Raw genomic sequence first — 18,641 nt, forward strand, 5'->3', positions numbered from 1 at the left:
TTTTAAACATAAGACTTACCCGGTAGTTATATATATAGCTTACGTCCCTGATGTCACGGCAGAAAATTCAAAACTCGTGCCAATCGCCGATTGGATAGCCAGGTGTACCACCCCTGCGCCCTGGGAACCATTCCAGGAACCCTCATATATTCCCTGCCGTCGCTAGCGGCGACACGTGGATATTCTGCTTGTCAAATTATTGATCTTACTTTGGTGAAGTACAAAACTTTGGTTGTTGACACCCGCTTGTTTGATTTCGCTTTTGGACATTCTTTAATACGATTGGATATACAGTAGAAAATTTTGACCCTTACTTGTTTGATTTCTCTTTAAATTTTTCAAAATGGCCACCCCCCCTATAACTTTTAGGTTGTGTGTGAGTGGGTGTAAGACCTGAATGGCTAAAGCTTCTCTTGATCCCCATTCTCTTTGCGTTACTTGCAGAGGTAAAGAATGTGATTTGGGGGATCGTTGTGATGAGTGTGTTCTTTTATCAGAGCATGAATGGATTGAGTTTGACAGGTATAGACGTAAACTCAAAAGGTATAGATTGAGACGAAGTTCTTGCCGTTCTTCTAAAGACTTTTCCTCTTCCCATGTCACTAACCCTATTCCTTCCCCTGTAGTGGTAGATCCTGATCCCGCTACTGTAACTGCCAATGAGCCGACGCTCAAAGACATGTTGGCTGCGATTCAAGCGCTGGGCGCTAAAGTGGAATCGCTTGCGGCGGACAGAACTCAGCTTATGTCCGACGTTAAGCAGTTGAAGGGTGAAAGTGCGAAAAGTGCAGTGAAGTTAAGTGCTGTGGAGGGTGCGCCTGCTCGCGTCTGTCGTCCTCCTAGTCTTAGACCTCTTCCAAGCTCTCCAACCCCTGGGAGAAGGAATGTCGAACGGCGAAAGGAGACGAGAGGCTTTAAAACACGAGCAGACGTCCCCTCAAACATACCTGTTGGCGTTTCCCAGGACGTTCACCCTCACCAATGGAAAGGTGAGGTTAAGTGTTTCTCATCGTCTTCGGATGACCCTTTGCCTAAAAGAGGTTGGAAGCTTGCTTCCAGACCTCTTAAGAGTACCTTTGATAAGGCCAACCAATGTCCTGCTAGTTCGCGGCCTGGCTGTAGCCATTGGGATACACCAGAGTCGTTTGAAAGTTCTCCGACTAAACGTTTTGCTAGGATGGCGGACGCTACCAAGGATCCTAATAAGCAGTTGTCAGGACCAGGCTTAACCTCAATACAGGCTCCCACGCAGCCTTCAGACTGGTTTTCACCAACCAGGCGCTCTGTACGCCTGAGCGATGAGGAGAACGTTGTGGTGTCATCACCAATATCGCAACGTTCAGATCCTAATTTTGTCATGCTACAAGAGATGCAAAAGAGGCTCTCGTCGTTCATGCAAAACTACCAACGTAGCGACAAGCCTCAAGCCTCAAGCTTACACACATGACAGTTATTGTCAGAATCGGGATAGCGAGCGGTCTGCTCAGCACGTTTTGAAACGTCCTGTAGGACGTGTTCCCAAACGTAGTCTTAAGCGCGCGGTGGTTCATGATCTCGAACGTCCTCCTATTCAAGGTTCCGTGTTTCATGAAAGGACGTGATCCTGAACGATCAGCTAAGTCCGCAGTTGACAGCCCTAATGTCGAACGCGCTTTACTTCGAGGCGCAGAACGTCCTTACAAGCGCAAAGAGGTCGTTCAGTCAGATCGTGTGCTCTAACGTCCTTCAAAGAGAGACGTCGAACGTCCTGTCAAACAGGCTGTTGGACGTCCTGTCAAACAGGCTGTTGAACGTCCTACAAAACAGGCTGTTGAACGTCCTGCGAAACAGACTGCCGAACGTCCTACGAAACAGGCTGCCGAACGTCCTGCTAAACAGGCTGTCGAACGTCCTAGTTCTCAGGACGCCTACCGCTCTTCAAGATACCTTAATGAACGTCCTCCGGAACGTGTTTCCGAGCGACAAACAGCCGAACAGGTCGTTGAGCGGCAAGCGGTTCGCAGCGCTGAACGCTTGTCAGGAAGCGACGGCAAGCACCTTTCAGAACATGATCCTGAACGCCTTACTTCTTACCATATTTCAGACGCTTCAGAAGTTAGTCTTGATTATGACGATGAGGCTTACACTCCCCAAGATAACGTTGATCCTAACACAGTTCACGTTCAGGAACTCATTAGTTCCAATCGCGTTGATCGCGAGCGTTTGGCTGAGTGGCAAGTAACACGCCCGCTTGATAATATTCGTAAGGATCCAGTTTCTGTTGCTGTCGGAACTCAGGATCTTCTCGAGAAGGATACTGCTCATAACACTGTTGCTCCTGATGGAAGTTTACCAGAGAAGGACATCGAAGGTCAGCTTTCTTCTGTGGAGTTTGAGGAAGTTTCAGAAGACGAAGACTCTATTCCTTTTCGTCATTCTGCTGACTTGAAAAAACTTATGAAAGTTTTGTACTAAGGAATTCTCAGACTTTTTTGTTCCAGTTGCTCCTGTTCGCCACCATCCAAGTTTACTCTTGGGAAGGCATCAATGAAGGCTCGTTTTACCAAGATGATTTTATCACGATCGTCTAAGAGGGCTCTAAAACTGATGGGTGACTGGATGCAGTCCAAGAAAGACTTAGGGAAAGCGGCTTTCGCATTTCCTCCAGCTAGACTAGCCTCTAGGTCTAGTATCTGGTACGAGACAGGAGAAGTTCTCGGCTTGGGGATACCTGCCTCTGCCCATGGAGATTTCTCAAGCCTTGTAGACTCTCCTCGTTGGTCGGCCATGAGGAAGACCAAGATTTTCTGGTCTACATCAGAGATGGATCATCTGCTTAAGGGCATATTTAGAGCCTTCGAAGTTTTTAACTTCTTGGACTGGACTTTAGGAGCATTGGGTAAAAAAGTTGCGACTTTTAAAGAAGGGGATACCTCTGCCTTAGTCCATTTAATGTCCTGTATGGATAAGGCTTTGCGGGATGGATCCAATGAATTGGCAGCACTCTTTTCTGCAGGCATTCTAAAGAAAAGAGATCAGTTATGCTCTTTTCTTTCTCTGGGGATTACTCCTTTCCAGAAATCCGAGCTATTATATGCGCCTCTTTCTCCCTTGTTCCCACAAGAACTAATTAAGGAAATATTGTCGGCCTTAGTTCAAAAAGCTACTCAAGACCTGGTCTCTAAGACAGCCAGAAAAGCCATACCACCTTCTTTTGCCAGCTGCAAAACTAAGGAAGAAACTTCTTTTCCCAAGGTTTCCCAGCCCTTTTGAGGGAGGTCTTCCAGCAGAGGTAGCTCCAGACCTGACGCAAGAAGGAATAAGAGGAGAGGCTTCAGATCAGGGCGAAGCAGAGTCTGACTGCTTTCGCCTTCAGGCAGTAGGAGCCAGACTACTCAACTTCTGGCAAGCGTGGGAGAAGAGAGGAGCAGATCAATGGTCTATACAGATCTTGAAGGAGGGTTACAAGATCCCCTTTCTAGGGAATCCTCCTTTGGTCTTGGCTCCAGTGGATCTCTCTCCCAGATACAGAGAGGAGGCAAAGAGACAAGCACTGATTATCCAAGTGCCTCTCATGTTGGAGAAGGGGGCCATAGAAAGAGTACAGGATGTATGTTCACCAGGCTTGTACAACTGCCTGTTCCTGGTACCCAAGAACTCAGGGGGATGGCGTCCAGTCCTGGACGTGAGTGCGCTGAACAAGTTCATCCAGAAGACGAAGTTCTCAAAGGAGACTTCGAAATCAGTTCTTGCTGCAGTAAGGAGAGGCGACTGGATGGTCTCATTAGACCTCCAGGATGCCTACTTCCACATCCCAATACATCCGAGCTCAGGACTTCCACATCCCAATACATCCGAGCTTCAGGCCTTACCTAAGATTCGTATTCAAGGGAGAAGTTTTCCAATTTCGAGCCCTATGTTTCAGCCTCAGCACAGCCCCACAAGTCTTTACGAAGCTCATGCTAAATGTAGCAAAAATCCTCTACTCAAGGGGCATCAGAGCCTCCCTGTATCTCGACAACTGGCTTCTCAGAGCTCACACATACGATCACTGCCTGAAGGATCTTCAGACAACCTTGAACCTTACAAAAGAACTGGGTCTCCTTGTCAACAAGGAAAAGTCTCTCTTGATTCCATCACAAGAGATTCTTTATTTGGGAATGACAATTCGGAGTCAGATTTTTCGGGCTTTTCCACCGCCTTTAAGGATGGAGCAAGCCAGGTTGAAACTCCGATCTTTTCTAGGCAAAAACATGTGTTCAGCAAGGAAGTGGATGAGTCTAGTAGGAACCCTCTCCTCCTTAGATCAATTTGTTACCCTAGGAAGACTGAACCTTCGTCCTCTCCAGTTCCATCTCAACAACCATTGGAACAAGGAGAAAGACTATGAGTATTCCAATTACGGACAATATCAAAGATTGCCTTCTGTGGTGGGACGAACCGAACAAGTTCCAAGAAGGTTTCGACCTAACTCAAAAGAACCCAGACCTTGTGTTATGTTCCGACGCCTCGGACTCAGGGTGGGGAGCAACCCTGAACAAGTTGGAAGTTTCGGGGCTGTGGTCAGAGATCCAGAAGAACTTTCATATAAATCACAAAGAGTTGTTGCCAGTTCTATTAGCCCTCAAAAGTTTCGAAGGATCAGTCACCAACAAAGTGGTTCAAGTCAATGCCGACAACACGACGGCATTGGCTTACATTGCCAAGGAGGGGGGAACTCACTCGATATCTCTGTACGAGACGGCAAAGAATCTCCTTTTGTGGGCAAGGGAGAGGAACGTTATCCTAATGACGAGGTTCATCCAAGGAGAGAAAAACATAATGGCAGACAGCCTCAGCAGAAGAGGTCAGATCCTACCGACAGAGTGGACGAGGATCTTCAAGTTTGCAAGAGTCTGTGGCGACTTTGGGGTCGACCATGCATAGACCTCTTCGCAACATTAAAGATAAAGAGGTTAGAGGCTTATTGCTCTCCAGTACAGGATCTAGAAGCAGTCCACATAGACGCGTTTCTGTTGGATTGGACCAATCTAGATCTGTACGCTTTTCCACCATACAAGATCCTGTACAAAGTGATACAGAAGTTTGTAGCATCCAAAGGGCCCAGGATGACCCTAGTGGCCCCCTTTTGGCCGTCAAGAGAATGTTTCACAGAGGTACTGGAATGGATGGTAGACACACCAAGAAGCCTTCCAGTAAGAGTAGATCTACTCAGACAACCCCACTTGGAAAGATTCCATCAAAATCTCCACATTCTTCAGCTGACTGCCTTCAGACTATCGAAAGACTCATTAGAACTAGAGGCTTTTCGAAGGAGGCAGCTCAAGCCATTGCAAGAGCAAGAAGAACTTCAACTATCAAAGTTTATCAATCCAAGTGGGAGGTTTTTAGAGAGTGGTGTAGAGTCAACTCTCTTTCCTCATCCAGTACCTCTGTAGTCCAAATTGCTGACTTCCTGCTCCACCTTCGAAGGAAGTACAACTTCTCCTCGACTATTAAAGGATATAGGAACATGTTAGCGATTATTCAGGCACAGAAACCTGGACCTTTCTAACAATAAAGATCTGCAAGAACTTCTTAGGTCTTTTGATACTACTAAGCAACGAAACCAAGATTCACCGGCCTGGAATCTGGATGTTGTATTGAAGTTTGTTCCGTAACGCGAAATACAAACCACGCTATTTATATGGGGTATTACTTTCGGCGTAGCTGAAATGACGAGCCATTAGATTTTTAACGAGGGTTAACTACCCTCTCGCTAGTTAGCGAGGGGATAGGGGAGTGGTAGCTAGCTACCCCTCCCCCCTCACTCACCGGTGAACTGATTCACTTCACTTTTGGCTCGGGTGATGATCAGACCTGTCTGTCTCACCCTCGCATTTTTGGCAGCCTTAATTTGTTTGGTTTTTCTTACAGCTTGTGTGCTTGGAAGTTGGCCTCCGTCCATCATGCGGAAGTGCCCTGGACTTCCCGACCGCCCTTGTGGAATGTTCATGTCAGCGGTCGAGACCAACCCTCACTCCTTATGTCCATACTGCCGAGGTCAATGGTGTGAAAGGGATAAAACCTGTAGTGAGTGCAGGGAGTGGTCTACCTCCCAGTGGGAGAGGTTTTCCCGGCGACGTAAGAAGTAGTCTAAGCGTGACCTTTCTCCTTCAAGGGCTGCCTTGAAGAAGAAAGGTTCCAAAGACCCTTCTTCCGTTGCCCGAACCTCCTTGTTGCGGATGTTGCTGAAGGCTCAGTTCCCCCCTCCGAAAATCCTTCGAGGGAGGAGCTGGGTCCAACGGTCTCTCCTGCGGGTGATTCTCCCCCCCGGGGGAGTTCACTGACGGAGACTCCTCTTCGGAGGACCGACGATGGTGTTGCTGCCCCTCGAGGTCGTCTTCGCCGTAAGGCTCGCCCTCCTCTTCGCCGTAGAGGCCTTCCTTACCCTTACAAGGCGGTTAGGAGGCGCCTCTTCGGTTCTTCGCCTTCAACGTTCCTCGCAGAGGAGCCTCCTCGAAGTGAGCAGACCGTTACAGCCGCATCGCTAGACCTCTCAGCTGATCGTTCGCGATCTCCGACGCCTGCCAGACCTGCTAGCCTTCCTTCTCCGTTTGCAGACGCTGATGCGCTGTGGGCGCCTACACACCCCGTCTTCCAACGGGCACCAGTCCCTTCGGGGCATAAGGGCTTATCTCCCACTGAGACTAAATCCCTTAAGCGCCAGGTGTTACCTGCGCGCTCACGTTCTCCTGCGCGCAAGCGCTCTCCTGCTGTGGACCCTTCAGACTCTTCGCGCCCCACATCTTCTCGCCATAGATCTCCTGCCCGCCAGCGCTCGCCTGCGCGCCAACGCTCTCCTACGCATCAGCGCTCTCCTGCTCGTCAGGGATCTCCTGTGCGCCAGCTCTCTCCTGCGCGCCCACGTACTCCTAAGCGCCCACGATCACCTGCTCGCCAGCGCACATCTGCGCGCCCTGGTCCTGATGCGCGCCATGCGCGCCAACGTTTGCCCGCGCGCCTACGATCTCTGGATCTGGGTGCAGGCAAGGAGGCTGTTCCTTTGCTCCCTCGCCGTCGATCTCCTACGCGCCCGCAGACCCCGCCCACGTGCCAGCCTTTGCCTGCGTGCCATCGCGCGCACTCTCCTGTGTGCTCTTCTAGACCTGGTCGAGTCTCTGCGCGCCCGCGCGCCCACGAGAAGTCTCCGGTGGAAGCCCGCGAGCGTTCGCCTTTACGCGCCACTTCACCTTCTGGTCCTGCAGCCCAACTGATAGCTCCCGACCATGCCACTACGCGTCAGCGATCTCCTTCGTCTGCTCGCAAGCGCTCTCCAACGCGCCCGCGCGCCCTCACATCGGATCGCCGAAGGTCTCCTGCGTGCCCACGCGCTAACTCTCCTGGGCACAGCCGATCGCCTTCTCGGCCTACGCGCCATCGCTCGCCAATGCGCCATCGCTCGCCAATGCGCCATCGCTCGCCAACGCGCCATCGCTCGCCAACGCGCCATCGCTTGCCAACGCGCCATCGCTCCCCTGCACGCCGTCGCTCCCCTGCACGCCGTCGTTCTCCCGGCCGCCAGCGCTCTCCCTTACAACCGCGCGCACCCTCACCTGCTCGCCCACGCGCACCTTCACCTGTGCGCCCACGCGCTTACTCGCCTGAGCGCCCGCGCGCACACGCGCCCACGCGGACCCGCGCTTTCATCTCCGCACGCCAACGTTCGCCCGCGCGTGCGAGCCCATGATTTTACCATCGCGCGAGCGCCAGCGCGACCCCGTCCGCGATTCCCGCTGTGTTTCGCAGCACGGGCAACCTTGCGAGTCCTCGGGAGCGGCGCGTACTTCCATATCATCGTCGTCACGATCTCCACCCCGTAAGCGCAGAGCAGCGCACTTACAGAAGGAGGAAGAATCTTCAGAGAGGTCTAGGCAACACTCTTCTTCTTTTCAGGCAAGCCCTGTGATATTTACTCCTAAGGATCGCCCGATCCCCTTCCCTCCAGCAGGAGTCGCTGACACCGAGTCTGTCAGCCGTCAGTCTTGGTTCGGGTCTCTGATCAAAGCGATCGTCCAGGCTGTTAAGCCGGCCCTCGCTGATCTAGGCCTCAAACCAACGGCAGCCTCGTCCCCGCTGAAGAGAAGGAGAGGAGTGGACTTCGTGGTGACTTCTCCTAGGGTCAAATTGGCTCCCAAGAAGTCCGTCAGGAAGGCCCCTTCCCCCCCTCAGACGGTTTCTCCTTCCCCTGTGGACGAAGCCTTTCCGTCCTCAGGAGAGTCCAGCGAGGTGAGACATTCTCCCACGGCACCAATGGGAGGAACCCCACCTCGAGTAGGAGAATCGTCTCGTGTGGAAGCAGCGAGGAGCCCTCAGACTTCTTTACTGGAGTCCTGTATTCCTCCTAGGAGGGAGCCCAAGGACTCCGTCCCTAAGTCTTCATCCCGGATTCGACCAGACCCAGCAAGACCCCAGGAGAACGTCCGCGTGTCCCCCCAAGTATAGCAGCTGGGGACAGGAGACTTTGCTGCCAGTCCACAAGGAGGAGAGCTGCATGAGTCAGAGCATGCCTTCTGGCAGGTCCTGAATCTGATGAGGCAACTCAACAGGTTCGAGGACCCGGAGACCGCCCCTCGCGAAGGCAAGGATACGGTTCTGGACCAAGTCTACGGTACTCAAAAACCTCCGAAGGCCAGTGCGGCTCTGCCCTGGTCCCAGGGTGTTAAAAGCGCCAGAGACAAGGTTGAGAGCCAGCTCTCCGCACTCGCCTCCTCCAGCCGTTCCCCTGCCGGCAACAAACTCCTCCCACCTCCTCGCGTGCAGCAAAGGAGGTACTTCGAGATCATGGGGGAGTCTTGTTTAGCTCTTCCTCTCCACCATTCTGTGGAAGAGCTCTCCAGGGGAATTTCTCTCGAGAAACTCTCCGCCCGGCAGGTGACCTTCTCGGCTATAGAGATCTTGAGCCAGGAGAAGGTCGCAAAGTGTGCCATGCAGGCCACTTCGTGGCTGGATGTCTGGCTGGGGTCTCTGGGCATCCTGTTGCGATCCGAGGACTTGTCCAAGGAGAGCACCGGGAAGGCCATGGAGACTTTTCTCCTCGCGGGCACGCGCACCATCGAGTTTCTGGCTCACCAAGTTTCAAACTTGTGGACAAACTCGATCTTGAAGCGTCGTGATGTGGTGACCGAGAGGTTCCATGCGAAGGTCCCAGCCGTGGATGTCTGCAAGCTCAGACACTCTTCCATCCTTGGAAAGAGCCTGTTTGAGCCCAAGGATGTGGAACGGACAGCTGAGAGGTGGAGGAAGTCGAATCACGATTCTCTCCTCCAAAGGGCTCTTACATCCAGACCCTACAAGCCTCCAGCACCTCAACAACAACAGCCTCGTCAGTCTAGGACATCGAAACCGGCTCCGGCAGCAAAGGCAAAGGTGTCCAAACAGCAGCCCTTTCCCGTCAAGGACAGGAAGGGTGGGAAGTCCTCCAGGGGAGGCAAGAATCCTAGAGGGAGCGGCCGAGGCCGCAAATGCTAGGATTGGCAATCCCCCTGTGTGTCCACCAGTGGGGGGATGCCTGCAGAGTTGCGCGTTCAGGTGGCAGCAACTCGGGACCGATTCCTGGACGATCTCTGTGATCAACCAAGGATATCGCGTCCCGTTCACGACATCTCTTCTTCCCCTGACAGCGAATTCAGTGTCGTTGAGCTCCTATGCCATGGGATCGGCAGAGGGGCTAGCCCTTCGGGCAGAAGTCGAGACCATGCTCAAGAAGGATGCTCTCCAAGAGGTCGTCGACGGCTCCCCAGGCTTCTTCAGTCGACTCTTTCTTGTAAAGAAGGCGTCTGGAGGCTGGAGACCCGTCATCGACCTCTCAGCCCTGAACAAGTTTGTCAAACAAACTCCGTTCAGCATGGAGACAGCATAGATGGTCAGACTTGCAGTGAGACCGCAAGACTTCATGTGCTCACTGGATCTAAAGGACGCGTACTTCCAGATCCCAATCCATCCGTCTTCCAGGAAGTACTTGAGATTCAGCCTAGACAACAAGATCTACCAGTTCAAGGTGCTGTGTTTCGGTCTCTCCACAGCACCGCAGGTGTTCACCAGAGTGTTCACCCTGATATCTTCGTGGGCACACAGGATCGGCATCCGTCTCCTTCGCTATTTGGACGACTGGCAGACTCGGAGTCGACCCTTCTTCGACACCGAGACAAGCTTCTGGGACTTTGCCGAGATCTAGGGATCATGGTAAATCTCGAGAAGTCTTCTCTGCTTCCATCTCAACGATTGGTATATCTAGGCATGATATTGGACACCAATCTCCACAAAGCCTTTCCATCAGACGACAGGATAGCAAGGCTGAGGAGGGTCGCAGAACCTTTCCTCAGACGGGAAGAGCTTCCAGCCCAATCTTGGTTACGTCTTCTAGGTCACCTGTCCTCCCTGGCCCGTCTAGTTCCAAACGGCCGCCTCAGGATGAGATCCCTGCAATGGCGGCTCAAGTCCCGGTGGAATCAAGGCCACGATTCCCCAGACTTTCTGGTCCCCATAGAGCCTGCGGAACGGACGGACCTGCAGTGGTGGTTGACCGACGGAAACCTTCCAAAGGGAGTGGATCTTCTTGTCCTCCCCCCGGATTTGATGCTGTTCTCGGACGCGTCAAAAGAAGGGTGGGGGGCCCACGTTCTGAAACACAGGATCTCAGGCCGGTGGTCAGAATCAGAAAAGTACCTCCACATCAATCTGCTAGAGATGAAGGCCATATATCTGGCCCTTCAACAGTTCCAACAGACCCTGGCTGGTCACTCTGTGGTGGTGATGAGCGACAACACCACAGTAGTGGCTTATATCAACAAGCAGGGAGGTACCTTTTCACAACAGCTATCCCATCTTGCAGTAGAGATTCTAAGATGCGCCGAAGTCCACTCGATACCACTATCAGCTCGCTTCATTCCGGGCAAAAGGAATGTGCTCGCCGACAGTCTGAGCAGAGCTTCGCAGATAGTGAGTACCGAGTGGTCTTTGGATCCTCTAGTAGCCAACAAAGTCCTGGCTTTATGGGGTTCCCGGACAGTGGACTTGTTCGCGACAGCCTTGAATTTCAAGCTGCTGCTGTACTGCTCCCCATCCCGGACCCGAAGGCACTCTGGCAAGATGCCTTCCAACAACGGTGGGACAACGTCGACGTCTACGCTTTCCCACCGTTCTGTCTGATGAGAAGGGTGCTCAACAAGACCAGACTATCGGTCAACCTGTCGATGACCTTGATAGCTCCGCTATGGCATCATGCAGAGTGGTTCCCGGACCTTATGCAGCTCCTGACGAAACTCCCAATAGAACTCCCCCCACGACATGAGCTACTCAAGCAACCACACTGCAACATCTTCCACAAAGCCGTAGCTTCGCTTCGGCTTCACGCCTGGAGACTATCCAGCATCTCCTCACAGAGAGAGGCTTTTCGCAACAAGTTGCGGAGAGGATGTCTCGACACCTGCGAGTCATCTGCAGGGGTCTACCAGGCGAAGTGTAGAGTCTTCTGTGGTTGGTGTCGTGGGAGGGGTATCTCTCCCCTCGATGCCACTATTCCAGCAATAGCGGAGTTTCTTGTATATTTGCGGGAGGAAATGCGCCTTTCGGTCTCGGCAGTGAAAGGCTATCGCTCAGCCTTCAGGCTGAAAGGATTGGAAATTTCTTCCTCACTGGAACTTTCCTTGCTCATACGAAGCTACGAACTTACCTGCCCTCAGTCGGAAGTGAGACCTCCTCTATGGAACGTGATTCGGGTTCTCAGGGCTCTTAACCCTTTTACCCCCGGGGTATTTGGAAATTTTCAACCCTTAACCCCCAGGGGGTTATTTTTTTCCCAGCACATTTTGCAGTATATTTTTTTTAAATTGCTCTAACAGCCTTAATTTTTGTCATAGAGAGGTCAGGTTGGTGTCATTCTCTTGGAAAATGCCTGAATTTTCTCAAAAAATTATCAAAAAATATAAAAAACTAATTTTTATAGCATCTAATTTTTATAGCATTTTTTTGCAAGGACGTACCGGTACGTCCATGGGGGTAAAGGGATGGCTTTTGTGAAACGTACCAGTACGTCCTTTGGGGGTATAAGGGTTAAGAGCCCTCCGTTCGAACCATTACGCCAGGCTTCTGATCGTCACCTGACTTGGAAGATGGTGTTCCTGCTCACTCTAGCTTCTGCCAAGCGTGTCAGTGAACTTCATGGGCTCTCGTACGACGTCGCCCATTCAAGGGGATGGGGGGAGGTAACATTCAGGTTCGTCCCTGAGTTTGTTGCCAAGACTCAAAACCCTGGGGATCCGGACCCACGGTTCGACTCCTTCAGGGTTTCGAGTCTTCGTTCTGTAAGAGATGACCCAGACCTCCTACTATGCCCAGTAAGGAGTCTGAGGCGTTATCTTAAAAGAACAGCTGCAGTCCGTCCTCGCGTGCAAGCCCTGTTTGTGAGCACGGGAAGGACGAAGAGGAGGGTCACCAAGAATACCATTTCAGCCTGGATTCGAAGGGTCATCCATCATTCCCTGAATCTAGACCCTCCTCCGTCACGTCGCCCCAGAGCACACGATGTCAGAGGCATCGCAACGTCCCTGTCATTCAAGAGAAACTTCTCTGTGACGCAGGTGCTACAAGCTGGGGTCTGGAAGCGTCAAACGATCTTCACAGCCCACTACCTGCAGGACGTGACCCACAGGAGCCTCGATACGTTCTCTATCGGCCCTGTGGTGGCTGCACAACAGCTGGTCTAACCTCAGGCTCCTTAATGGACAGGTAGCAGAAGGTTGAGGGCATCGTTACCCGGTTTTAGACTGCATGAATGAAAAAGTATGTCTGGCCATTACTCTTTTCTTCATCCTCCCCTCTCTTGGGGAAGGCAGCATCCTGGGTTCTCTGCATAGCTGACCTCAAACCACTGCAGGTAAACCATGCTTCCTTGTGCTCCTAGTATTAGTATAATACTGTCGCGTCCCCCATATCCTGACGAGGTGGTATTGTGAACGTCCTAACCTAGATTTCCATCTAAAGGACTTCAGGTCAACTTCCTAGGACGAGTCACACTTCTTTCCTTCACACACAAGCTTATGTAGGCCGCACGTTCCTTGCGGTGCAAGGAATTTGCGAAGTGCAGGGACTCTTTTTCTCGAGTACTGCTCACTCGGATTCTGAGTCCCCGGGCAAAGCCAAAGCCAGTAAGGCTGGGACTTTCCACCCTACCTAAAGGTTAAGTCACCCCATGTAAATAGCGTTGTTTGTATTTCGGTTACGGAACAAATGACAAATTCGGAGATAATTTTTATTTTTCCTAACCATACAAACCTTAGCTATTTACACATATTTGCCCGCCAGCCCTGTCCCCCGTGAAGTCCTACCTCTAAGCGAAGTGAATCAGTTCACTGGTGTGTGAGAGGGGAGGGATAGCTAGCTACCCCTCCCCTACCCCCTCACTAACTAGCGAGGGGGTAGTTAACCCTCGTTAAAAATCTAATGGCTCATCATTTCAGCTACGCCGAAAGTAATACCCCATGTAAATAGCTAAAAGTTTGTATGGTTAGGAAAAATACAAATTATCTCCGAATTTGTCATTTCTTATGAGTGACAGATTTGAGCCATTTGGTTCAGCTTCTATGAAGGACCTTACTATGAAAACTCTATTCTTGGTTAGTCTCGCAACAGCCAAAAGAGTGAGTGAAATACATGCGTTTAGCAAGAACGTTGGTTTTCGTGATGGTAAGGCTGTCTGTGCCTTACAATTAGGCTTTCTTGCCAAAAATGAACGCCCTTCTCAGCCCCGGCCCAAAGCGTTTGAGATTCCGAATCTTTCGGATTTAGTTGGCGAGGAGTTGGAAAGAGTCCTATGCCCAGTAAGAGCTCTGAGATGCTACCTGAACAGAACAAAAGACTTACGTGGCTATTCTGAAGCTCTTTGGTGCTCAGTCAAAAATCCCATGTTGCAGATGTCAAAAAATGCCTTGTCATTTTTTATCAGGCTCTTGATTGAAGAAGCACATGTACATTGTAATGAATCAGACCTTGGACTTCTAAAGGTCAAGACTCATGAAGTCAGAGCAGTAGCAACGACAGCAGCATTCAGACAGAATAGATCGTTGCAAAGCATAATGGACACAACCTTTTGGAGGAGCAAATCTGTTTGCTTCACATTATTTGAAAGTGTTCAGACTCGTTACGAGGACTGCTACACTCTGGGTCCATTCGTAGCGGCGAGTGCAGTAGTGGGTGAAGGATCCACCACTACGTTCCCATAATCCCAATAACCTTTTCTTCTCTTGGTACTTCTATTTGTTTTTATGGTTGTTTGTGGAGATTGTGTCAGTCTTCCACAATCATTGATTTTAGTCAGGTGGTAAATTTTGTTCCTTGAAGAGTGCCTGGAAGAGTCCCTGGAACTGGTTATTGGAGGAGGTTCTGTCATAATGAGGTATATATACCGGTTTGACAGTCCCTACGAGATCTTCAGCCCCCTGGGAGGACCGCTGGATCTCATAAGGCTAGCAGACATAATGAGGCAGAGAATCATTGGAGTCGGCTTCCTTATCAGATACGAACCCTTAAGTTTTTTTTAATTAACTCTTAAGCAGAATTCCAGATATACTAGCTGTCTCTAACCCTCCACCAAAGGTGTTAATCAGCTATATATATAACTACCGGTTAAGTCTTATGTTTAAAAATGGTATTTTCATTATAAAATAAATTTTAGAACATATTTACCCGGTAGTTATATATAATTTAAGTCCCACCCTCCTCCCCTCTAAGAGACTAGAGGCATGGAATATATGAGGGTTCCTGGAATGGTTCCCAGGTACCTCACTTGGGTGCAGGGGTGGTACACCTGGCTATCCAACCGGCGATTGGCGGGAGTTTTGAATTTTCTGCCGTGACGTCAGGGACGTAAGCTATGTATATAACTACGGGGTAAGCATGTTCAAAAATTTATTTTATAATGAAAATACCATTTTCAATATTAAACTTACCCGATAATCATGTAGCTGTCAACTCCGTTGCCCGACAGAATTCTATGGAGGGATACGCCAGCTATCACAATACTAGAAGGGGGTGTATTTACCAGCGCCACCTGTGGCCAGGTACTCAAGTACTTCTTGTTGACACCTCCTCAATTATTCCTCTGTCGTGCTTCCGGCAAGACGTTCTGGGATACGCTTATGTTCTTGGAGTATTTTCACGACTTTGGTGAAGTATTTCTCTTTGATTTCGGCTGTCGCTTTACTGGAAACTTCTATATTAGCTTAGTTAGCTTTTGGAATTAATTTGATTAATTATGGTGGCGTAGAGAGTATGAACTCTCGTTCACCTTTCATGGCCGACCCTTCCCTTAGACGGAAGTGTTGGTGTCTAAGAGAGTATAGACTCTCTTTCTTAATTTTGCTTAACAAAAGTTATAGATTTATTTTATATCTCTCCGCCTCTTATAGGCCTCTTCGATTAACTTCCTTTTATTATAAACTTATTAAAATTAATTTTTATATTTGTTTATATTCGACCTTCCTAATAGTAGGCGGTCTTTTCTTGGTACCGAAGTTAATTAACATTGAGCCCGTCATTTCGGTTTTACCTGTTAACATATTATGCTATTTCCGCCACAGAGTTTGAAAGAATTTCTTTGATAGTCTCGTACTATTTTCAAAGTTGAACTAACGTTTTGTTTTGTCTCTGCAGTTGTTGACGTTCAGAACGTTCAACTTGCACTCTATCGTTACGATAGAGAAGAATGTTCACGGTTTCACGTTGCAGTAAGAGTAACCGTGTCTAGCGTTTTGTTCATTCTTTCTTAACTTAATGGTTTTGATCCTAATAAAGGAACTTTTCAGTTTTTTCCTTTAACAATAATATGTTTTAACGATATATATGATTGGGCTCTTCTCTCAGGTTCTAAGTCAAGAGAGAGAGAGAGAGAGAGATAGAGACGGAGGGAGAAAGAGGATAAACGTTTCATTCAAGCCTGCCAGGCGTACGAGTAACGTCGTTATCGTTTTTGCTCTTCTCCCTAGTCTCTTTAGGGGAAGAAACTAAACGTTTCTAGAGTGATCTAGTGTTTAGTCTCTTTCCAGCCACTGAATTATCTTTCATTAGATTTTTCTGTTACATTGTAATTCTGTTTTCGCAATTACTAACTTTTGAAAAAGGATAGAATTGCGTGTTTCAGGTACAAACCACTTAAAGTTTCGAGTTCAGTGAAATAAGTGCAAACAGAAATCAAAGTGATAAGTGATTAGCGCAAAGTATGTCAGTGTTGTGCGTGAGGGTACTTTTGTGCGCGCCAGTCGTCCTCCCAGTCCGGGACCTCTTGCAAGCTCCCAAGCCCAGGGGAGAAGCAATGTCGAAGGGCAGAAGGGTTCAACAGGCCTTGATCGGCGCACAGAAGTATCCTCGGTGGTTGTGGGCGTGTCTTACCGAGACCGTCACTCCCACCCGCAGACGATTGAGCCCTTATTTTGCTCGTCTGCAGAAGAAATTTAGGGGAGAAAACGCTGGTCTCAGGTCTCAAGACCTTTTAAACGTAAAGTCCAGACCTATGCCAGACGTACGAAGTTAGAGTTCACAGTCATTGGGTTAGCTCTGACTCTCCTCAGTCATCAGTTGAATGCACTCCGCCTAAGAGGAGTAAGGTTCTGCCACAACAGAGCTCGACTGTTAAGGCTTTACCTCAGCCTACTGTAGTTTCTGCCGACCCCAAGTGGACTCTACTACAGTCCATGCAAGCACTGCTTTCGGACTTGATGCGTGAGTGTCGGGCTGAGAGTGTTGCGCATCCGCCTCCGCCTACACTCCCTCCGCCTATGCTCGCTCCGCCTGATCGCAGTACCACCTGCCAGGCGTACGATGTTGTGGACTCTACTACAGTCCATGCAAGCACAGCTTTCGGACTTGATGCGTGAGTGTCGGGCTGAGAGTGTTGCTCCTCCGCCTCCGCCTACACTCCCTCCGCCTACACTCGCTCCGCCTGATCGCAGTACCACCTGCCAGGCGTACGATGTTGTGGACTCTACTACAGTCCATGCAAGCACAGCTTTCGGACTTGATGCGTGAGTGTCGGGCTGAGAGTGTTGCTCCTCCGCCTCCGCCTACACTCTCTCCGACTACGCTCGCTCCGCCTGATCGCAGTATCACCTGCCAGGCGTACGATGTTGAGCCACGTGCTGAGTTTGCTGTTCCCAGTGGTGTTCAGCCTCCGCCTTCCTTAAGGCAACCTTTACAATGGGATCAGGAGGATTATACCTCTCTTCCTCCGCCTCCACTTGCTGTTCCACCAGTGAGGCAACACTCGGTTGAGGTACAACAACCTCTCCCGTCCATGAGTCAGTCTCCTCAGCTCTCGCTGCAGCGAGCTCAACCCTCCACAAGGCAAGCACCACAACACCTTAGCCTTGCACCTCAGGAGCCTCAGCTTGCGAGACATTTACCTTGTTCTGCGCAGCCTCTTCCTCATCGCGCTCCGCTCACACCACAGGAACTGGAACTTGCTACTCCGCTTCCGCCAACCGCTCAGCAAGCGCAACCCTTGGGTTCAACCACTCATGCTAGGAGTCAGCCTCCTCCACCCATGCGCCTTCCTTCTGCTTGTCTTTTATTCAGCCTTTGCAGACTGAGCCTCAGGTGTTCCCTCAACAGAGTCTTGAAGAGGAAACCACAACTATTGTTGTTCCAGCTCGTTATGACTCTGCTGTTCAGCATACCTTACCTCCATTTTCAAACCATGGCAAAAATATGAATCATGAGTTATGAATGTAAGGTAAACATTATGTTGATTTTTAATCCCCATGCAAACATGCATAAAGCACTCTAGCACTGGTCATGGAATTTCTGAGAAATGTTAAACGCCATGCACACGCTCTGCTTTCCTTACAGCAGGCTCTGCTTACAGCAGGCTCTGCTTACTACATGCTCAGCATACAGCATGCTCTGCTTTCAGCATGCTCTGCATACAGCATGCTCTGCATACAGCATACTCTGCATACATCATGCTCTGCATACCTTACCGCATGCTTCTCAGTCACACATCTTGGGTTGTTGCCAACTCACTAGACTGTCAAGCAGTTTCATAACGTTGTCTTCTAGTCTGCTGCTTTTGCACCAGTGAACCCTCACTCAGAGAACTTAGCTTTTCTAGGATAAGGTCCCTGTAGATGAGAAAGTTCTTTTCTCCCTCCTTCTGATATTCCCTTGAGGACTCTGTCATTTGGAGGGAACCTTTAGCTGCATAACCTCTTATGGACTTTTATTTAAGCATAACATGCTTACAGGGAAGGTTATGGTTCCACTTCAGTCGCTAATCCCGTCTGTTACCACACCTTCTCCCATAGACCTTGAGCTGTGTTGCATGACATGCAGTCCAAGCTTAGTCCTTGTTAGAGGATTTTTTGTTTACGGAGTCAATGTGTCACGGGGAAGACGTTCAACAACCAACAGAAGTGACTTGTTGTGACGCAGTGTGGCAACCTCAGCAACCCGTTAAGGAGTTGTCTGTACGACCCAGACAGTCTAGACAGATTCGGGTTGTCACTGTACTTCCTCGCTTGCCCATGATTGACAGTTCACAGACTGTGCAGCAGTATCATGATCTTGTGTCCGGCTCCGTCAGACGACTGGCTTTTAAGAGCTCCCACAAGTCGTCGCTGTCTGGAGATTTT

At 50.0% G+C, this 18,641-nt stretch overlaps 1 protein-coding gene across 4 annotated transcripts in view; it reads left to right on the forward strand.

Moving 5' to 3' along the window:
- The window catches only part of LOC137646999 (lymphocyte cytosolic protein 2-like), a 428,100-nt gene that overhangs the window by 296,121 nt on the left and 113,338 nt on the right, over nucleotides 1–18,641 (forward strand). The gene's annotated exons all lie outside the window — the stretch shown is intronic.

Source organism: Palaemon carinicauda, chromosome 9 (genome assembly GCF_036898095.1).
Source record: "Palaemon carinicauda isolate YSFRI2023 chromosome 9, ASM3689809v2, whole genome shotgun sequence".
Taxonomy (NCBI): Eukaryota; Metazoa; Arthropoda; class Malacostraca; order Decapoda; family Palaemonidae; genus Palaemon; species Palaemon carinicauda.